Source organism: Oxyura jamaicensis, chromosome 4 (genome assembly GCF_011077185.1).
Source record: "Oxyura jamaicensis isolate SHBP4307 breed ruddy duck chromosome 4, BPBGC_Ojam_1.0, whole genome shotgun sequence".
NCBI lineage: Eukaryota > Metazoa > Chordata > Aves > Anseriformes > Anatidae > Oxyura > Oxyura jamaicensis.
In genome coordinates, this window is record NC_048896.1 from 43,341,473 (window position 1) to 43,365,117 (window position 23,645).

At 42.8% G+C, this 23,645-nt stretch overlaps 1 protein-coding gene and 1 long non-coding RNA gene across 3 annotated transcripts in view; both read right to left on the reverse strand.

Annotated features, from left to right (window-relative positions):
- ANK2 (ankyrin 2) overlaps positions 1-23,645 on the reverse strand; it is a 351,779-nt gene that overhangs the window by 257,762 nt on the left and 70,372 nt on the right. The gene's annotated exons all lie outside the window — the stretch shown is intronic.
- Positions 1,957-13,325, reverse strand: LOC118166586. Its single transcript, XR_004750594.1, has 3 exons — positions 13,212-13,325; positions 4,228-4,237; positions 1,957-1,967 (listed from the first exon to the last, which is right to left on the reverse strand). It is a non-coding gene; the product is annotated as an uncharacterized LOC118166586 (long non-coding RNA).

The following is a 23,645-nucleotide window of genomic DNA, read 5'->3' on the forward strand; positions in this document are numbered from 1 at the left end:
GCAGGGATGTTAGATTCGCCAGATGTAGGTTTGCTTTGCATGTTCACGTACTGGTGGCCCGACGCTCTCCGTCCCCAGCTCCATCGCAGCATGGCCGACGGGTGCGGGACCTGTGGGGTACCTGGCTTTTCTGCCTCAGCACCTAGTCACAGTTTGAGGAGCGAGGCTGGTGCACCTCACTGCAGAGCAGAACCTGGCCCCTCACTCTTGACAATATTGACAGCGCACGAAGGCTTATTTTCAGTAGAAAAACCCACTGCAAAATCACACGTGAGGCTCCTGAGAATTTCCTGAAGGAAGTTTGGAGCTCATTAGTGTGACTCCTTGTGCTATTTGCAAACATGCAGCTCCAAAGCACTTACTAGTAAGAACTCTGACGGATTCCACAAATCATTAGCACCACAGCAGGAAATTTCTCTCTTTTTCACACATCGCAACCCACGTGCTGATTGTGTACAGCGACTTCAAAACATCTGCAAATATCTGAGTTGCAAGAGGTCAGTGGAAATAAACTGTGTTGGAAATACAGTTGTTATAATGATGCAAATTGTACACAGTGTTAAACACAAACGAACCATGGCAACCATCTCAGAGGCAGGCACTCCAGCCTCATTTCACTGCTGTACATCGGAAATAACTGAATCTCCAGCCAGACTCTAGGCTCATTAAAATTAATTATTCCTGTGGTTCAAGTAAAGGAAAATTAAACTCTGATCTCTGAAAAAGCAAGGAGACTTTGGTCCCAGGTAACAGGAGCTATAGAGCCTCGGAATAATTCAGGCTGGAAGAAAGATCTGCACGTCATCTAACCACCATGCAAACCAGGTCCAATTTGATGAGGATGCTGAGGACTGGATCCAGTTGATTTCTGAACACCTCCAAGGACAGAGATGCCACAGCCTCTCCAGGCAGACTTTTCCAATGCTTGACCACTCTCATGGTGAAAAATTTTCTTCCTGTATACAATCAGAAATTGCTGTGATGCAGCCTGTGTTGCCGCTTGTCCTAAACGTATTGCTGTGCACCTCCAACTACAGTCTGGGTCCTGTCTCTTCTCTATTAAATACCCAAAGGCAGTCAGAAATAAGGAGCAGTGATTGCTGCTTTTCTGTTTGTTTGTTGTTTTTTTTCCTAAAACTAAAGTATTTTGAAAATTTTGCTATGTGAACAACAAAGACAACCCCCAAGAAAAAAAAATGCCCAAACCCCTGAAATAAAGAACTAACCAGTTAGCATTGCACACCGCCAGGAAAGGATCAGGAGGAGGGATTCCGCGACGCTTTGCTGCAGTCATATCTAGCTCACTGTAGAGATTTAAATCACAGCTTACTTGCCAGCAGGTGGCCAAGTCACTTCAGGTTCTTTTCAACTAGATTTTCCTACTAACTTGAATTGAGTGCTATGCTAAAAAAAATAATAAATGTATAGCACAAGTTAATTGGCTGTGAAAAGCTTGCAGTAACTCTATAATAGCTATTTTGGCCTCAGTTCACAAAGGAAAAGGTTATTCTAACCTACATTTGTTATCACTTATGGACAGAAGGCAAGGATTTTGCAATGGGTCTTTAATTTTAAGTCACTGCAACTAAAGAAAGCCATTTCAGATTCAAAAAAGCAGAGCACGTGCACTGCCTATCCACGATGAGAACACTAAACGGCACTTCTGGAGAGCCCTGACCCAGTGAATGAGGCTTGCACCTGCAGGCTTCCCAGCAGACCTTGCCTTGAGCTTCACTGACAGCAGGGCCCATTTACAGGTGGGAAAGTCGGCCGCGATAGCAACATTTCTTTAAAGCAGAAAAGAGAAGGACTTCCATAAATTAGCAAGGGGAGATTCTCAAAACCTTTAGCAATTGGTGTGTAATACAAAAAGACATACTGCTCCTATTAAAGGTTACTTAGTGATTGCTGGAAAAGAATCAAGCAAACGGCTCCTTACGCAATTTAACACTGAGTACGGGCACAGCCTACATAACCACTGCTGGGGGAAAAAGGAAAAAAATCAAGCTGGAAACATGTTAACACCACAGGTCGCTCACAGTTGAAACAATGCAGCAAGAGAGATGGCCTGCTGTTGCCTTTACCTTGACAGGCTGATGAGGAGATGGGGCATGGACAGGTGCCTGCTCCATGGCAAACCACTTTGCTCACGCAAAAAAAAAGAGAAGAACTTTGGTAAATTAGCAAGGGAAGGTTCTCCGCACCTTTAGCGCCACGCAGCTGAGCCCTGCGGCACACGCAAGAACAGATTACAGAACCACTGCGCTTTCTTACAGGCCCCAATTCTACTTGTTAATGCTGAAAAGCACAGACAATTAAGTGTGGTCACTAAATGAACTTTCCCCGGGCGCTCAGGTTGCCTACTTCACGCGCTGTGCCCTGTGCGAACAAGCGTTCGGCAGCCCTGCCTTCAAAATCACTGTGCTGAGAGGGAACGGGGGGCAGATGAAGTGCATCTATAATTTCACTTCGCTGCCTAATTCTGAGACCACATTTAGAGCTTGATTGTGCAAGCCCGCACAGCTTTCTGCTTTTATCTTTGAAGGCACATTTGCAAGTTTAGCTGCATCTGTTATTAGTAAGGAGAGAGACAGATTTAGGTTTTTAAGCCTTATTCCCTACAACCATACACTGTAAACTGTAATAAAAGAGACTATAGAGCTTGTATGGATTTCTGCACAGACATGTACTTGAAAAATATTTTTAAACCGGGCAGAAGCCTGACATTTATTTTTCTGGGAGGCGTGTGTGTATGTTAAAGACAGTAAACTTACAGACTGGATCTGTAGGAGCAAACGTGGGATAGCGGTGTTAGCCTGGAGTGCTTTAGTTGAGAAAAAGAGAAAAATCCCCATCCCACAGTGCCTGATTAATACCCTATTTTCAGAATATACTTGGAGAATGAGGAGGTGAAGTGAAGAGAGAGGATTCTCTCCGGGTTTTTTGATTTTTCTGTACATACTTATTTTTGAAGATGTCAGTTTTTCAGTAATGGTTACACCTTGAGCTCTAACCCAAAGTAAATAAACAAATATACAAATACAGAAAGAGGATTGTAAATACCCTTTTGGGATATGTCCTAGATATGTGAAAAAGACTAAAATGCTATTTGTATTTAGCCATGTTCTTCTAAAAGTGCCCTGATAACAGACGTGAGGTAAAATGACCGACACCAAGAGAACACCTGGAAAGATCCTGAAAATTAGCACTGTTCTCGGGACTCGGCTCATGAAGCGAGCAGGAGATGATGGAGAGTTACACTCACAGGGCAACCCCAAAGCTGGGTGGCACCACCCTCGGGCGCTAGGGCACCCGTCATGCCAACCTTGTGCTGGCTCTCGCGGGAGGCACCAGCCCACTGACCTGTGAACGGGATGCTCAGGGTCACCCAGTGCCAGAGGAGAGCAGCACCCGTAGCAGGACCACGGACAAAGCAGCGAACAGGAAGACTTGCTAGAAGAGCAAGGAAAACCTGACAGTGGAGATAAGCAAGTGAAGCAGTAGGATGGTTTCAAAGCAAAAAGGACCGCTACAGACTAATCCTGAATTGAATGGTGATGAAGTAACAATGCAGGCAGTATGCTACGGGTACCAGCTGTGCTCCTATTAAACTATATATAAACACACAAGCAGCTCGTCACTTCACCGATCTTCTTAAATCTTCCAACTATTAAGAAAATGCATTAGAGGGAACATAAGTGGATTGCCTTTAGTTTTCTTTACATGGAAAATCCCTCCGAGCAAGCAAAAGCCGCGTAAATGCTATGCCATAAAATATTTCGTAATGAGAACATTTAATGGCAGCATTATTACTGACAGTGCTTTAACTCAGATGACCTGACAATCTAACGGCACCTAAAACCCAGTGACGGATTTGTTGTTTCTTCATACTAGACAGCTGTTTCTGATCATCTTAATTGGTTACTATTCACAGTACCATATCTAGGGAAATCAGACAATAAATTATATAGCTAATCATGTGCCCACGTGAATCATAAACATCATATTGCTGTGCATAGGAAAATGCCTCCCGTTCTAGTCGCAAACTAACTAGAAAACAAAAAACAAAACCTGTCAGGAAGCCAGTTAATCTTGATGTTTTTTAACACTGGTGCCTCATTTTACCAAGACAGCAAGGTTTCGCAGCGGCAGGGGAGAGGCCAGGAGCAGCACAGCCATGGGACGGGGACTGGGAGGACCTGGCCTCCTGTCCTGGCCCTTCGGGACACAGTCGCTCCTGGGGCTGTGTTCAACTGCTGAGCCAGAGGCACTGCTAAATTTCCACCACCCGGAGCTCTGGGGCCTGTTTACTGACATACTGCACGGAATGATCAAAGATGGAAATTGCTTACTTGTAGGTACAAGCTGTGGTTAAGGGTACTGTAGTTCTGCCACTTCCAGAAAAACTCCTCTCTCCCCTCCCCACCCTGCCCTAACATAATGGCTCTTTTAAGGAGCATCCAGAAAATGGACATTTGGGAAGTACGTATCACCCTGCTTTCCCACTCCCCAGCTTCCTGCTCACTGTAATTTCTCTTAAGACACTGAAAAGCCTTATTGAAAATACAGTTAAATGGGTGGTATAGTATGTTTGGTTTTGGTTCACATGAGATCCAACTCTGGGTCAAAAGAGTTCTTCAGAAGATTTTCATTTCCCTTGGAGTGACATCTACATAGTAATGGGGACCTCCTGGTGGGTTTTAAGATGACAGTTTCACATTAATGATATGCCTTTCATTTGTGGTGTATTCTTTCCGATGAGTTGCTGCAGGAAACAGCAAAGAGCTGTTAAAAGACAGGGCAAAATTTTACTATCACAGAAATACGTAGCAATCCTACGAAGGAAGCAGAAATTGCCCAGCACACACTTGTGTCTTTTCAAACAGAACTGATCCTTAGCAATGCAGGGTGTCAGAAAATGACTCCTCCTTTTACGTGTAAGTAATCTGAAGAATGACCCAGCTGCACTTTGCCTAATACCTGTCAGCTAAAACCCTAACAAATGTTGTTAGTATGTTATGTACTGCCAAAATGAAACCTGCATTGCTTCAGAGAAGTAGGTTGAGGACAATTTACCTTCTTGTAATTAAGCTATTCAAGTAGTAAACAATCTTCATGTGAAACTTTTAACTCCGGATGTTAGTGAGCAATGTTATTCCAGCCAGACTTCTAAGAGCTCATGTCAATTGAACGTGGAAATTTCCTTCAAGGTTTAAAGCCAAGATGCTCTGAAATCAGAAGCTGAGATCACCAAACCAACTAACGTGCCAGGAAGATATGTTCTGTGAACAGAGCATATCTTTAATGGCCCTATGCCATAACCAGTACCTACTGGTTCACCTTTAGGTTAAGACAGCTTTTCAGAGAGACTCTTGTCAGTGTAACTCAGTTGAGCAGTACCTTTTGATTCAAGAAGCCTCTTAAAAATCAGAGAGTCTAGGTTCTAGATGGCAAAATAAGTAGAAAAACCTACATAAGCCTAGCCCAATTCCAGGAAATGCTTCACTGACAGCAGAAACACTCATTAATTCTGACAAAATAACTAGTCAAAATTAATTGTAAATTAATTCCGACTTGTAAATATTGAAGCATTGCCGAAACTGGTGATGCTGCAGAATGCTACAAGCTTTAGCACAGGCCTTTCCTCCCTAAAAAGACAGCTGAGTGCAATTTTTATTCCTACTAAAACGAGACACTAAGATATGGATAAAAGCAGACACTCAGAAATGGACTAAACACAGGGATTCAAACCTCTTACCCCTCAGTTCCAGGGAACCTCATCCTGCTGCTTTTCTCTGGCCACTGACACCGGAGTGACTCGATGAGACTGACTAGCTTTCCACTAACACCACCAGCAGCACGTACTTGCCACGCCAAAAGCAATAAAACGTCACGTGAACAGCAGGCACATGTAAGGGGTGAATTCTCTCACCACACTCATGATGCGGATCCTCACAGAACAGAGGCACCAGGATGCTTTGCTGGTGACCTGCTCATGCAGGGCAGTTAGGAGCCAAACCTGCAGCTTCCAGGGCACACTTGGTGGCTGCAGTGGCTTGCCAGAGCTAACTGGTGACCCAAAGAAGCATCTTGGGTGCAATGCGGAACAAAACCTGATAGGGCAGAGAGGAGGTAAATCACAAAAACGAGGCTATGAAAAAACAGTAAAAAGATATGCACGGAAAACCACTACTCCAAGGTATGTATACTCCAAGGTATGTATAAATAGCCAAGTATCAGCAGTTCCTGCAGGTTTCCATGTCAACCTCACACACGGTAAAAAGAATGGGCTTAAACAAACCTCTTTACCCAGAGAATTATGTAAACTAAGAGCAGAGATGACTGCAGGTTGCTCAAGGTTCTCACAAATCAGTATTTGTTTTGGAATGATTGTGTATTGATTGTATATACAAGAATAATTACAGCTGTTCTGGAAGTATGATAAGACACCTTTCTCTTGCCTTTGCTTTTATTTGAAGAGGTTCACAACCCTAAGAATTCCCAAAAGGAAAAAAAAAAAATGAAGTGGTGAGGGGTGAGCATCACAGGAAAATGAGCAAGATAATGTTCAAAAAAAATCCAGAACAAAGGCTTGGGAATATTAATAATGCAAAGATAATAGCAAAATTCAAAGGCTTGTCAGAAACCACACAAGTCCAAGTTAATTTTGCAGAGATGTTATTGCCACAGATAATAAAAAGAGAACAGCAGCAGGCACATTTGTAGTGACAATAAACCCATAAAGCAGTAACACCCAGAATAAGGAGGTACAGCATAGGAAAAGGTAAGTAGATTGATAATATTTCAAACTGGAAAAAAAAGTAAGAGTAAATAGCTGCAATGCCTCTAGATATTATCTGATATTATTTATTATTATCCTTCTTTCTGGTGTGCCTCTGAGGGGTTTTACACTTCTACCCAACCAGCTGTGTCCAGTCACTCACAAACGCCTTCTTTGCAGTTGGAAGTGGGGGGCTCTTCTGTGCAGAAGGCATGGAGGAGCTCTCATTACTTCCTCACTGCTTGCGACATTGCGCTCTCTGGATGTCCCGTTAAATTCCTGCTCTACAGGCAACCCCTGGTACTTTCTATGGCCAGAAAGGTGAACACCTTTACCGGTCTTTTGGCCACATTCCTGTTGAAGACCATGGTAGCTGTTGATCCCTCAGCTAGCTGCTCCTCTCTCCCTGCACAGAATGAGCCCAGTCAGATATGAACTTGTCCCAATCTGGGGCTGTCTGCAGGAAGAACAAGCCTCCGTCTTGCTCCCCACAAAGCAGAGCACTCCTTTCTCTGCAACCCTGAAGGAAAGCAAGTTTTCTCCTCAGGTTTTACCAGTCAGGTCCATATAATTCAGTTTTTCCTAGCATATATCATGCTCACATAGGGCCAGGGAGAGAAACAGGAGGTGCCTGTAAAGGGACCAACCAAGATGAGCTATTCCTCATGGCTTTAGGAAGAAATCCTAAAAGCCTATCAGAAACATCTAACTGGGTGGGAACAGTGGTATTATAGCCTTGTATGGGGTTTGGAAGGAACTCCCTATTACTCTGAAACTAAAATAAAATTAAATAAAAAAATAAAAAATAATAAACTAAGAAAATAGTAAATTGTAGCTGAAAAAAATATAAGCCAGAAAAAAAAAAAAAAAAAAACAGTATCTCCAGCCTGTTTATCAAACTGAAATTTTAACTTCACTAAAGGCTGTGAAAAGGTTTCATCAGCCATTTCAGTTAAATCCCGGTGAAATAATACTGAGGAAAACTTCCAAAACGCAGCCACTCGTTTAAATGTTAAATGCCATTTCTCATGTTTTCTTCCTATAGGAGCGCCGCAGCCATCAGCTGGGCTTGGGCCAGGGCCAAGCTCCCCAGGCACTGCCAGGTCAAGAGGGGACGAAGGAAGCCAGGACTCTTCCCCACGAGAAGCCTCCTATCCCTTCTTTGGGAAGGGGGAAAAAAGGTAGTGCTGGGACTAGAAACACAAACATATCCGCTGCCTTACAGCGATTGATGCTTCCCATTGCAACAGCGGATATTTAACTCCGGCATTCTGCTGTTGTAAACATTTGTTTTGGCTTGGTTCTTCAGCTGCAGCTACGTGAAATAAAACCTCGTCGTTTGTCTGCCATACTGCTCACCTTTTTTCAGAGGCTGTTCCTCCTAGGAGCACCGATACTGTGGTTTGAATGGCTCCTTAGAATTTATAGTGAGACGTTCAATGCTATACAATACTGAGATGTTTTTAAATTGCTCACGTCGCATGCTTTGATATGGTCATTCCTTTCAAACAGCATCACCTAGTTCCTACAGCATCGGTGACAAAATCACTTGGCTATAGTTCTGCAGGTCCTCCTACCTACATTTTTATAGGGGATTCAGGAGATTGAGAAGGCACAATTTGAATTGGAAAGTGGTGTGACTCTCTCCAAAACGGACCTGGGACATGACCGGTCCATCTTAAAGCTGACATAACCTAGGATCTGCTGTGAGATCAGGCAGCGTAAGGCTATCTTCCTGAGTGCAACAGTTACATAGACACACAGAGGGGAGAACCAAACCATTAGGCTATTCCTTCCACCATGAAGAGCAAGACTGCGATTCTGCTGCACGTTTCATTGCAGTGACCAGCCCAAACTGCTGCGATAGGATGGCAGAACGTAGGAGAGGGGATTTAGGTGGAAATTAGCTTTTCTGGATAAACAGAAGATTCTGATTTCCTGTAACAACTCCTGACGCGTGGCTTTCCTATGGTTTGAAAGATGGCCTTACAAGCCAGGCTTAGGAGATGAGACGTGACAGAATATGCTTTTTCTGTCATTTCAATTAATACTAACAATATTGAACCATGTTAATCAAACAACATGTCAGAAATCAAAGCTACCTGTTTTATCCATAGGCAATCTTAATATTCAGTCTCCTCAGCACATCAAACCTAATGGTTAAGGTGATGCATTGTTACAAACCACTCAGAGGATGCACTCAGCTACAAAGTGATTAGAAATTACTGGGTTGTAATTCAGTGCCTTGTCTTTCTCCTCACTGGAGATGTGCCCATGCACATATTGCACTGACAGCTGAAATGAGTGGCAGTGAGGAGCTAAAATAACTTCAGAAACTATATCAAGTACCACTGTGAGATGCTTAAAAATACATTGAGATTAAAAAGTCTAATATAAAAGCACATGTATTATGTTTTCTTTTCAAATGCTTCGCTTATAAAAAAAATGTAAAGACAGAATACCAAAAAGCAATTTCATGTCTGCCTTATACATTAGTATTGGAGCATGCACTAAAACTTTGGCACGCATTAATTTAACAACTGTCCAGCATGAAGCACCAGTATGCCATGGAATGATCAAGAGTTGAAATACTTCAATCTAGCAATTCCCACGTTGCTTTTAACACATCTTTCTCTTAGCTGTCAACCTCAGACTTGGTTTTTGCCTATTTCATTGTGCTACTCTTCCAAATTAAAACAAAGGGAGGGCTCCCTGACCGAGCATTGTGCCATTAAAATCCAGATCAATTGAGCACAACTAAGCACTTTCCACCAACTACATTTTTCCCAAGGCTTAACAGAGCTGCATTGCTGTAACCCACTGGCCATTTGAGAGTATCGCCCTGTGGTGTTCTTTAAACATCTGGAAAGCACAAGAGGTGGGCTTTTATGGTGGGAAGGGTATATTATAATATAAGTAGATTCTCCCATATGTTTGCTGCATTTCCATTTCGATACATACTTCATTACAACCTACGTGAATTAAAAAAAAAATCTGCTCAAGTGAGAGAACAAGAACTTACTTCAACTCGGTCTTCGCTGGAGCTCACACCTGAGGTCACTTTTTGAGCATTCAGAAAGATGTGCCCCTAGAACTTCTTTTCCTCAGAATTAGAATTACCAGAGGCACTGAGCAGGGTTGCTGGCTTGCAGTATAGGACTGAGGCACCCAGCCTGCTCTACTGCTCTGGGAAAACACCGAACAAGTTGTTTAATCCAAGATTCCTAGTCCTTTAGGGCAACAAAAAATTAAGAATACATTTGTTTCACGTAAGCACAGAGCTGAGACATCAGTTGACAAAGACTCCCTTCCCATGAGTGATAAACTCATGCAATCAAATTCCCCTGCCTTCTTCATGTCCACAAACAACTTTGCAATTCGCGGAATTGACCTAACCTGCAGTCAGGCTTATCCCTTTGTGATCATGGGTTGGAACAATCAGCTGTCAACATGACTTATTTGTAAAGCAAGGCAGAACATATCAGTAAGCTGAAACCATCCCCATACTTTTTTTGTAAACACAGTAGTGTATGAACATTGGTAATCTGAAGTCTCACACATCATCATTTGAAAAGTAATCGGGTCTTATCCAACTTTGTAGAAATATATTGCTAGCAACTTGCAAGATTCACTGACCTTGAATAAAGCTTTAAATATTCCTTCTTAAGTCTATCCGATGCGATATGAGTTTCCTACTAAGAAGCAGCTGGCCTATTAAAACACATGCAATTTTTATTTCTTCTGCTTCATCCCGCTTTCAGGGGATATCGAGCGAATAAAGCAAGCAAGGCTTCCAACCAGCTCCCCAGACAGCCTTACAGTACCACTGAGGGTCTGCAGGAAAAAGGGCCCTCTCCATTGCAGGACAAGTACCCTCCTACTGCAACAACAGCGTGTCCTGGTTTCAGTTAGGACAGTTATTTTTCCCTCCTAGTAGCTGGTAGGGTGCTATGTTTTGGATTAGGATGAGAAGAGTGCTGATACCATGCTGATGTTTTAATTGCTGCAGAGCAATGCTTACACTATGCCAAGGACTTTTCAGCTCCTCGCTCTGTCCTGCCAGCGGGCAGGCTGGGGGTGCAGCAAGAGCTGGGAGGGGACAGACCCAGGACAGCTGACCCAAACTGGCCAAAGGGGTATTCCATACCATCTGACGTCATGCTAAACAATATATAGGGGTGGCTAACCGGGCTGGGGGGGCCGGCTGCTCGGGGTTGGGCTGGGCATCGGTCAGCGGGTGGTGAGCAATTGCATTGTGCATCACTTGTTTGTACATATTATTATTATTATCATTATTATTTTCTAGCTTAATAAACTGTCTTTATCTCAACTCACAGGCTTCACTTTCCCGTTTCTCTCCCCCATCCCAGAGAGGGAGGAGGAGGGTGAGCGAACGGCTGTGTGGTGTTTAGCTGCCAGCCGGGTTAAACCACAACACAGCGCTAGGCTGACACGGCAGCGGGCCTCTTTGAAGAGGCCAGAGATGAAAATTTGAAGCAATAGATACAAGAAATGGTAACAACAACAGGTATGAATACTAGGGAGCACGTTTATTTCTCTTGAGCACGTTTCAAGAAGTAGGACAGAAATGAGCGGTTCTGCTCATTGATGGAAATGTCAACCAGCTGGTCGCTGAGATGTGGTCCAGAACTGCAAAATGGCCAGGTCCCTGCGTTACAAGAGGGAGATCGATAGTCCCTACATCGATATCCAGGTGAATCTCCTGCTGTGCAGCAGCAGCATGGATTAATAACTCGCTTGTAAAGCGTTACAACAAACACCCAAAACTGCAGTTCTTTTGGTATTCCAGCTACAGCAAACAGACATCCTAGCTACAAGGACAAGACCTGAGGCTGCTCATTAGGACTGTTAATTAACAGCATTGCTATCCCTGTGGAACAACAGGGGCTGGTGTAGGGGCTGCCATCCTGCACGCCCTCCTTTGGCAGCATCCCTGCGCTGGTGCTACGCTCCCAGCTGCAAGAACTCATCCCCTGTACGCCGCTGGCTTCAGGAGGTGGGAGCTTTCACTCACTGCATTATAGTTCTCCAGACAGTTATTCAGTTTTAGGAATCTCACCACCATTCATCACATACATGTAACTTAAAAGCCACCTTTAATTATTTCTGCAAGTGGAAACACCAAACTACACATCATATGGCTTAAGTTCATTATGGAATTTTAAATAAATGCTACTTCCTCAAAATGCAGACTTATCAAGTAGTTTAGAACTCATCCAATCGAACAGATCCTCTTTTCTACAAGGATTTGCAGTGTGATCACAAAATGTGACAAAAATACAAACAAACTCCGGTATCATAAAATACCAAAGCAAACATCAATTAAAAGAACACGGAGTTCTTTTAACAGCATTATATCACACAGAAGAGCAAAGATGAAAACAAAACCATACAGTTGGATTGGAAATGGAAATTCTTTCAGTTTTCCTATCAGTCACTGAAGTGATTACAAGTCCAAGGCGTGTCTTTGAATTGTGTGCCCTTACACTTTACTGTATTCATCCTCTACCGGCATAATTGCTTCCCACATGAAGAGTGAAAAAGCAGAAACCTGTCAAAAACACTTTTCGTGAGTAATCTTGCAGGACCAAATCTTAACATAGGAGTCATGAAACACAGCAAGTGTCAAGGGGGAACAAGCCGCAAGGGCAGATCGGCTATTTTCAGTTGTTATCTGGAGGATCCAACCCATTGCACATGAAGATCTGAAATTGCTTTTCTACAACTATGGCTCTATCCCCGGTTTTTGTGTTGTCTTTCTTTTGTTTTGTTTATTTTATTTTTTAGGTTTTAATTTGGGGTTCAATTTAACTGATCCCTTAGTGACCAGCTGCAAGCAAGAATGCAAAGCAGGAAAAAGAGAAATGCCACTAATGGTACAGGGATATAAGGAGGAACCACTGTAGTTAACTGACCCACCAGCCCTATTACAACGTAAAACCAACAGTCAGTCAAAACAACAATGCTTAGGAGTCAGTGCATTTAGTTTTTTTATCATCAGACTATTTGTGCAAAATTAATAAGAAATTTGGGCTTTATGCAAAATTCCACAAGTGAATTTCTTTTGTGTCACTGATGTAGTAGAATATTAATGAGCACTGGGAATGGGGGCAGTCAGAATTACAACAATCACTGAGGTCAGTCACAGCGGGTAGAATTGCAAGGTTACATTTTGAGGGTCTTTTGTTGTTTTGTTTTGTTGTTGTTTTTTTTAGTTGTTTGGCTATGTTTTGTCTTTTATGATTTTTTTATTGTCTGTTTTTATTGAATGCATGCAGCCATGCATCTTTAGATGCATTGTTATTGTCCTGAACAACAACAAAAAATGTTAATTTGTTAGGTGGTTATCTGAATATATGAACTGCAGTACTCATTTTTATTTATTTTTAATAAGTATCTCAACTTGGACTAGGAAGAATGTTTTAATGTACTTTTTGATTCTGTATGGAGTTACTGAAAGCTTTAAAACAGCAGTTAAAGGAAGAAGCTTCCTTTGATCCAATTTGCAGAGCATTAAAAGACATCCTGAAAGACATCCATACTAAAAGACATCCATACATACCTGCACAGAACAAGGAAATGCCCTGAAACTGCAGCGACTTTTGCCCATAAAGTGAAGCAGAATCCTTGCACTACACTATTGAGGAGAAGATACAGAGTTTTATGGTAACACTGGAACACAAACCCATCCTTTGTCCTTCCCTTTGTGTACACACAAACGACCCAATTTAGCACAGCACTGAGGGAATCTCCTGAGACAGGAGAAGTTCATGAAAGCATTCATAGGCGAGAAGGTATGTCATTAGCTCTGCCTACTAGGCCGCAATTAGAAAGCTCTCTCTCTGATAGCAGATGGGTCTCCTGGCCTCTTTCCAGTTTACGCTTCATGCTGTCTACAATGGCAAACCGAACTGTGAATGAAGGAAGGAATTGCAACGTTTCCTAGCGTGCCCTTGGACACACCCAGCTTCCGCAGGCATCACACGCCGGTACAATTTTCTTTTTTTCATTAGAGGCACAATGGCTCAGCAAATTGATAACTGGCTCACCCACGCGAGGCCAGCTGGAGACAAGGCCGTTATTCTTTGACAAGCTGGTGATCTCTTTATAATTACCCCTGAACAAGTAACTCTGTCATAAGCAATACCACAACAAGCACAGCCTTTGTTGGCAACCCTAGCGGGAAGATCAGACCAGGCCCGAATGCTCAGTTCACTTCTTCCACAGCCTTGTCAAGTCAAAGCCAGCACCAGTGCTATCTGCCGTCCTAGTGGATGGAAACCTTCACGGCTGTTTGATTCACCCAAATCACACGCTTCCCTGCTCCCCACCTCCCCCCAAACAATAGCCAAAGGTAGTGGTTTGGTTCCGCACAGCTAGGCAGCAAAATAAAACTGCAGAGTGTGTGGAGGAATGGGTAAGAATGAAAGATAAAATACTAAGACCCAAGAATATTAGAGCATTTTTATGAGCGTAATAGCAGGCATAGCAGGCAAAGTGGTACCATAAACCTTCCTATTCTGTTTCAGCGGCATTTCCTGGGTGAGCCGCAAGAAGGGCCGAATCCTGGACGAAAACATGGTTCAGACTCCACAGCCACGCATCTCTCTGCTGCCAGCAGCAGCGAGCTTGTCAATTAGTGCAAAAAATCTGTGGAGGTGATCTAAGAGATGGGGTTATGGCTGTTGGGAGCTCCCCTGAGCCCTTCAAACTCATTTTACAGAGACTGCTGAAGAGCTATCAGATGGTGTCAATTTCCACTCACTGCTACAGCTGAACAAATGATGAGAAAAATGATATGCAAACATCCCAGTGACTCCTAGGCATGGTTTTGTCCCCATTGTGTTCCCACATCTCCTATTTGATTATCATGGATGCTTTGTTGATAGGAAGAGTTTGCTCTCGGCGCTCTCCCAGGACCACAAAGTACATCTTACTACCAATACATCTTACTACCAACGGCTATTTTGAGGAAAAATAGAATTATATACAAAATGATTATAAATAGCAAATGGGTTTCTTAAAATCACGGTCTGTTTGCAAGCAATTTTCCATTAATAAAGAAGGCTAAATCAAATTTTTATTGATAATCGCCTTCCTCAGCTCAAATCACGAATATAACCAGGACACCTGTAAGCTGAGGTAAAAGACTTCAGAGCGCCTTAGCACCACTTCCCTATTTTATATGCTTCTCTCAAAATGTAAGTTTAATTTAGGAACCTTATATGTGGTAATAGCCCTAAAAAAACATGGAAACCCTAGTTATAATGAAATTCAGCTTCTCAAAAGATGACGTGTTCCCAGAAACCTGCTCAGGGTACCTTTAGCACTGTCGAACACAGCATACACCCACTACTAAAGGCTTGGGCCTACCACGTTTATTTGGGTTCAGTCAGAGCTCACAGGAACAGAGTTACTACCAGACTCCTACTCCATTCTGGAAGCCAAAAATCTTCTGGAATGATTGTGAAGAGCGACCAGTCATTTTGGCAGTACCTTTTATGTCTGGCATGTAATTAGTTTGCTTGGGGAAAATAATTTGCTCCCTATCCGCCTACAAGCATTTCTGTCTGCGCAGTGCATCCTGAGAGAAAAGATAGCGAGAGGTTAAAATTAGCAGCTAATGCAGATGCCATTGTCTCTTCCCATTACTTCCTCCCACAGCAGGCATCTTGCCTTCAAACTGAGTAGGACTGAAAAAAAAAAAAAAAAAATGAAGCTCATAAAAATACAGCAAAAAATAACACCTTTTTAAAATAATGAATGCATCAGACATTGCTGGTCAGTGACCCCTTGACATTTTCTGACCAGTAAGTATAGCATGTGACATGATTAGCATTTTAGGGTAGTACTCCCCAATGCCAAACATCAGTATTTTGTTATGTACATGAAAACCAGAAGAATATGACAAGTAAGGCTTCAAATATTAGACTTTGAAGAAAACAAGAAATCTTCTGAATAGCCCGTTTCTAGGACGATGTGCTGTAAACAGGAACGTCAGCACTGACTTCAGCTCAGCTGCCACAGAAGAAGGCATCTGTTTTTCTTCCTGGCGCATACTGAAAACAACTGAAACACACTTATGTAGTTGAGATATAACAACACTTCAAAAATAACATTTAAGAGGAAAAAAAAAATCATTCCTATGGTCACATATACTTCAAATACTTCTCAGAAATGTACGTGCAGCCTGACAAAACCAGTGACTGGGACCAGTGAATTCTGGTGCCTTGCCCAAGAATTCAGAGGGTCACTGATGTGCAGAGAGAAAACATCACTTCGGACACCCTTCTTTGTTCCTCTTCTTTGTGTTCAGATCTTACCCATCTAACACGTGACCAGTGAAACGCTTCTGGATGCAAACAAAATGCAGTGCTGATCCATAATTTGCAGCTGAACCTTAGTCATGTCACACGTTATTCTAGTAATGGGGAAAAAAATACATATCGAAATTGTAGATTGCATGTGGCTATGGAAAAGGACCAGCATGCCGTTGTGATGAAAGCAATTCTACATGACAAAGGTCTTCTGTTTTTGCCTAAATTCCTCACTCTGTACTGACACATCTCCTCATCCTTCTTTTCTTACCTACCAATCAGAGATAGCAGGCGGCAGGCAGCACAGAACAAAGCCAAGATAGCGTTTGTAAAGTGTGTTGGTATCCTCAGTGGTACAAAATAGCATGAGTAGATTAATCCTATCAAGCGGCGGACAAGCATCACAAAGGGTCAGGGCTTATTTATATACCCAGGGTTCCTCCAGGAAAATAACTATACCATCCCAAACAGAAACCAAGGAAACTGAAGCCTACGTTGGATAACCCTTTTAAGATGACGTTTCCTCACCCAAAAGGACACAAGGCTCCTCACACCAAACAAACAAGAAAAATGTGTATTTCTTGAGGAAACATAATGAAGAGAACAAACTGAGCGTGCTCCTGATCACAAGGTTTACTCAGAAATTCACAAAGTCTAATAACAAACTCTAAGACTAATAAAAATGGGGCCTGTTAATACAAGTATTTCATTAATAATGAATTTTAATTACAAATTTAATTACAAATGATCTTATATAGAATGTTCTGCGTCTCTGTGTGTGCTGACTGCAACTGAATGCCCCCTGGCAGCACAGCCACCAACGCGTTAGCCCCTCTAGGGCAGCACTGTGCTGCAACACGGCTACTGCCAGGCAGGACGAACAGCGGCTTCAATAGCATGGTGTCACATTTACATTCCACCATGCCGAGGAAGGAAGCATAAAATGTTTGGAATACGCATTTGTGGATCACAGCTTGGATTTTATATTGGCACCGGGAGAACTGGCCTGATTTCTGTTTGCAGAAATGTCTCCACGGGACGCTGTCACCAGATTCCTTGTGATAATCCAAGTGGTGTTGCAGGGAGTTAGCGGGAATGGAGAGCCAACAACTTCCCAGAAAACAATGTTCTTGGCTTATGGAGCGGAAGTTAGAATGTAAGGAACAACGCCAAAAATCATTAAAAATTAAACTTTCTGGAGTGATATATCAAGTGTTGTTTTAATTCAAAGTGCTATGGCTGCTATGAAAGAAATGTGCTAGGTTTAGACAGGACCAAAATAGCATCAATTCGTACAATTAGGGATAAAACGTTTCCTTTTCAATTACAGACTAGAAGTGAACTGGAATTGAAAAGCAGAGATATGTGGGGATTATGACCCCTGGAATTATGTATAGCTCTATGCCAGGCTCAAATCTGAGCTACTAAAGCCTCAAAGGGGTGTTCACAACTGGCTGAGGTTTAACACAACAAAGGGATTCCAGATGCATTCGAATCAATGCAGAGAGGAAGTTATAAAGCATTTGCTCTCGACAACTAAAACATGTAATGAAATTATGCAACTCCTTTCTTCCCCTGCTGTCTGCAGCTCCTTAGTTAGCTGCAGACTCATTATTGGTGCTTTTGACAGCTGCAGTACAACATGGAAAACCATCCACAGCTCAAAACGTCACAGTGAAAAATCCCACCCCTGTTGCAGAAGAGACGCTAGTTCTCCACAACAGCAAACACCGACTTACTTCAAACCAATGCCAAGGTGCGTTGTTAGCTGCACTACCTGAATCTCTAGAAAATATACAAAGTTCAAAGGTATAGATGTGGAATGACCACTGGGGCACCTTAAAAAACAGGAGAACATGCATGCAGCATGATTACACACATGGCCTCTTAATGGATGCCTATAGCAGCCCAGAAGAGTACACAATATGATTTTCAACCCTGTCAATCAATCTGGGAGTCACATCTGTGAAAACAGGGAGCAATTTTCTTGACCTTCTCTCACTCAGAGGAAGAGCAGAGCATTGCTCTAAAACATAAGGGAATAGCTCTGCACTCTAATAGCTGACGGCAGCTGTGTTTGCTGTGGTCACTCTCCTGTTGACCTTCTTTCATTTATTATCCACCGTGTGCATGTCCCTAAGATGCCTATTAGGTTAGAAGTTTACTATTTATCATTGCTATGAAGACATAAGCTTAACTGGGACATACTGACCCATGCTCAGGAAAACATTACAGTGATAAATCTTTGAAAAAGATCCAAGTGAATGCAGACCTAGATACCATAGCAAATCGTCAGTGAGCCCAAAGCATAAATTAGGTTCATACGCCTTATCCTTAAATGAAAAGGAATATTTAGTGCAGGGATCTACATTTTCTCCCTCCTTCAACTCCCCTTGTGTAACACATTGGTATGCAGGATGAACACTAATCAACCTTTCCTTACGTATCAAATAGAAAGCCCCAGGCTACGACGCTTATCCCCCAACCCTTTTTTGCTTTCTTCCTTTCTCCTATCATGCCTTGACTCCTCCCCATCCCACGGCCATCCTTTTTCCCCTTTTGTTTTGGACACTATTGTCTTCTCCTCAATTAGTTCATGTTCCCAGTTCCTTGCTGATGACTCCTGTGCAGCTTCCTTCACTAGAAGGAGACAGGGCTGCATCGAAGGGAGCCTGTTCCTTTACGCACCTGCAAATACCTACAGAAGAGTTAACCACAGAGAGCTGTTCAAGGACACAGTCTGAGCATTAATGGCCACTTACCTTCTGACCTAGCAGTGACCTGATGAGCAGCCCAGTGCATGGATGAGAGGAGCTAGCTCAAACCCACCCGCTGGCACGAGCTCCCTACATCACACACCAGCAGTTCTTTACAGATTTCTCGCATCATTTCCTACCGGCAGTGAGAATCTACTCCACCAGTTCCTCTTAGGGAAGGCATAACCTCGGTGCTCACTACAACAAAATCTGAGCAAGTGGAGCAAACATACACTATTTTATACTGCCTTATTCAAAAACTTCAAGCAAACGTTTCGTTCTGCAACTGATCCAAGGTGTTGCTACCAGCAGAGCTCTGTCCTTCACTCCACTAGGGCCTAGCTCTAACTTGGTTTATGTGACAGGATACTGTCCATGACCAGTGTCATGGGCATTTTCTTTCCCATTGTCTTCCCTACAGGGAAGGCAGAAACGCACAAAGCAGATTTTCCGTGCAGAATAAGCACGTTTGAACATCAAAACTGACAAATTTAATCTCAGCAGGTAGATCTTGCACATCTTTCTTCTGTTTTATCACTGGGAAACAACTGCACTAAGAGACTCATTTTAGAGCTTCAAGAAAGTTCAGCCCCTGAGTGTGCCAAATCCTCTGCTCCTCTGCTTTCTTCCTTCTTGATTTCACAAGGCTCCCCAGTAAGCATCATCTAACACCACATCAGTTTCTTCTTTTAGACCCCAGCTCCTCAGTGTTAAACACCAGGCCATTAAACAGCCATCTCCTTCTTAACAGTGAAATTCTTTTTTTCAGTTCACACTGAAGCAGACAAGCATCTTGTTTTGCAGATCACAGATACTTCTCTGGCAAAAACAAACCATGCCCTCCTCAGGCCTTTTGATTTTCTACGAACAAAAATGCATCTGTGAACCAGCCTGTGACAAAGAGGGAAAGAAAACATCACCAGATACATTTAACTCCTTCTACTCCTTATGGGAGCAAGATAGAATCTAATTATATCTATCTGTGCAGCAAATACAGTACAAAAGCATGTCCTACGTATCAAGAAAGCAGTGTTAAATACAGATTTTCCACAGAGCAGCTTGCACTCAGGCTCCCAGGGACAGAGCATCAAAAGCTCATCAGTGCTTCTGCTACCTCCTCTGCTTTCCAAACAAAAACCTAATCCAGAAATGGGCTAAGGAATTGCATTTTACTGCAGGTTTTTTCTGTGGTGGGAGAGAAAAAAAATAATAAAATAAATAAATAAAAATAAAGATGCTGTAATTCAAAATCCCTATTTGTTCTGCCTAGGTGACCATAAGGTAATTTTCCAGAATCCCTCAGAAATAACCCATGAAAATGCCCAAGCAGACAATCAAAGACAGGGCTTCAATCTGCTTTTCTGACAACTGTGATGAAACAGCTTAAAGTGAACGCTGCGCTTGCAGGAGCATGATAAAAGAGTGTCCCTGCAGAAACCACAGCAACACACTGAGCAAACCATGAATAGGAAGCCTCTTCTTTTCAGTGCACTGAAGGGAAGCAGACATCGGGCTGTTGCTTTGTATATTGTCAAATTTCTCAACACCCAACAGAAGCTAACAACATGCAAGAAGGTAAAGCAAACCCAGGAAAAGACACGGATGAACAAAGTATGCTGCTCTGTTTGAGTTCATATTCCAGATCCTCTGTACACGCAATTAAAGTTGAGTAAAAACAGAGATCAACAAAACTTCACGTGCACCGGAGCATCATCTTCCAGGTGTCTAAATAGATTTTTACATTGCTTGACTACTCGCTGCAGCAGCAGCCAGCTCCAACACGACACAGCCTTTAAAGACCAGAAGCAACTCAGAGGCCTCCTCATCTGAATCCTTCTCCTCATCTTAGGATAAAACATGCGGAGCCTGAGAAGGAAACTCCTGCATTACATAGATACACAGGACAGGAAAATGGAAGCACTCGCAAACCCAAGAGCTGTCAGTCCAAGATTTGGGCTGTCATAGCTTTTGATTTGCCCAGAGCCGATTTCCACGCACCTTCCAAGCAGCACACATCTCCTAGTAAGTCAGGTCATCTTTCCTGAGTAGTTTAATGACACAAAGAAAAATGAAGCATGATCTACACGGCAGAAGTCTCTCCATAGCTTTGGCAGGAACATTAGAAACAGTAATTTCATTACAACGTGTACCTATTTAACTGAATTAAGTAGAACTCAGTCAGAACTTAGCGTAAAAACAAGAAGTGGCAAGCCTGTGATGTATCCTTTAGCTCCACACAGTCTGAGATCGATCCTGATGTTATTCTGTTGACTAAAAGTCAGAAGCTACATCAGAAGTAAAGGTGACCCTCTGACTGCCATTTTCTAGTCTATTGAAATGCACCTGCACAAAGGAACGTTTAATCTGGTCTAACAGAAAATGTCAAAGCTTGACTAAATGTCAAGATTTCATTACACTCTGAAACAGACACTGTCCTGAAAAATAGCTGCAAGTCAGAGCCAGTTTTTAAATACAGTTGTTGATACAAGACTAAAAAAAAAAAAAAAAAGTAGTTTAAAAAAAAAAAAAAGTGACCAGAATCCAGATTCTGACAAAAACTGAGATTACTTAGCGATTGCCTACTTATTTTAAATTTTGTGATATGAATTGCAAATTAGATTGAGGTTAAAGGCTAAGAACAGCGTTTCAAAATAAGTTTGTAAGGACACATGCCATCACATGATACTTGAGAGGCTGTTGTCTATTGAACTATAAATGAAAGTAAAGCAACAAAAAGCTGGGAAACTCAGGAAATACCAAACTTAAACTTCCCAAACAGGAAAGCAATGAAAGACAAAAGAAGAGCCCCAAAAGAAACAAAAATGCTAGTCATACTTTGCCAGCCAATACACAAACTCAAGTATTCCCTAGCAATAATCAAGTTGAAGACCATTCCCAAAAAATAGATGAACGTTCAGTGATGTTATAACATCGCCTTTGAAAAACAAGTATTTGTCTGATATTACTGCAACTATTATTGAAATGACGGTACTTATTTATCCTCTGCTCAGTTAAAAAGATACTATTTTCCTTATGTGAAAATAGACAAAGATGCACAAAACGTTATACATGTTTCCAGCCAGGATGCTTTATGCCACTGACGAGATGTTCAGCACCCTACCTCCTACACTGCCTACCTCCTGTCCTTTCGCCTCCTATGGAACAGAGAGTAAGTCAGAAGACTGCAACAGGCACCACCACCCGTCACCCCATGCCTTGAAACTGAACTGCCCTTTTCCTCTCTAAGACGCCGTCCTTCAGGTAAGAAGGCTTGGACACTGAAGTAGGCTGAACTGTGCCCACTCAAGAGGTCTGTTCATGAATAACTGCAGATACATGCACGCACGTGTGTGTGCTCTGTTTAAGCACAGAGCTGACATCTGTCCCAGGACTACAGTACTACTTTTTCTTAAAGTATTTAAACCCCAGAACTCCCACGTGTAGTGCAAAACTAAGCCTGTGTTCCTCACGGTTAGCTGCAACACAAAATTATTCAAGGAAATTCGCCTTCAGAGAAAGAAATACTGTGTCACTTGACCTGAGTTTTAAGGAGGTTTCGTTTTTACAGTAAAGCGACATAACCCCCCCCAGCACACCCCACCTACCAAAGGATCCTTTGACTAGCAAGGCTTCGGTGAACTCTGCGCAGCAACGACTTTCAACTGTGCCTCAGTGTGTCTGGTTGATAAATCTGCTTCAAGAAAAAAAGTGTTGTAACGCTATGCAAAAGCATCCCACCTGTGGGAAATAATGCTGCATCGGAACCACACATCTGAAAGCATTCATTTGAGGTTCAGTGGGACTGCGGGCTTCCTGAGGTTTGATTTCAAACCCAATTTTAGCCCATCAACCGAGCTTCTGCTAGAAAGGGACAACCATGTGGCCGCAACTCGTGCGCTCCTTGGGGTAGCACCGGGGTGCCAGTGGGAAGTGCCTTCAACTGAGGCCACCCAGCAGCACCCTGAGCTGGTGCCTTGGACCCGGGCCAAGCAGAGAGCGAAGAGATGACGAGTGCTTGGCTTGGAGAAAAAATTAATCCTCTTTGAGAACAGGAATTTAGTTTCCTGACCCATCTTCAGGACTCAGGTGGCTTCTCCTGTTCTCCCCCTACCCATTGCCTGCTGGATCTACTCCTCCTGTGCATGGTGTTATTCCTCCCTCCCACCTCACCACTCTGTCTGTCACCACTGTGACTGGCAGCCACCACGACCTTCCTCCTCCTCAGCACCAGGACTCATGAGCAAAGCCTCAGCCTTGCTGCAGAAGACTGGTAGCTCTGGAAACTGCAGCTCAGTAGCAACCTGAGGGAGAGGAAAGATGAGCCTTGCACTGGTTAGCACACAGATTTGTTTTTCTAAAGATATCCGCATTGTTCCTGAAGTCAAAGATGAAGGATAGATCTGTGTTGGTACTTTTGCCAGCTGGTCTGAACTGCTGCTTTGTAATTTCATGAGAAATCGACACTAATCCCTGTACACAGAGCTATTACTTCCACCTCTGCAAAGAGTACTCCACAGACTGCTAACTGCTTTTATTGGTGCTCATGTGAAAGACAGCAAAGAAAGAATTTGTACTCCACCAGTTTAAGCATGGTACACCCAGCAAGGTACGTAGGAGACGAAGAGTGCTTACCGGACTGCTGCACCCAAGTGGCATTACCCATTAAAAACACCACACTTACCTAGCAAAGATGTAACCAACTCCCAGTTAAAGATGCTGCTGGACCTCACTGGGCATTAGCCCAGATCTGTAACACACGGCTTTCCCTTC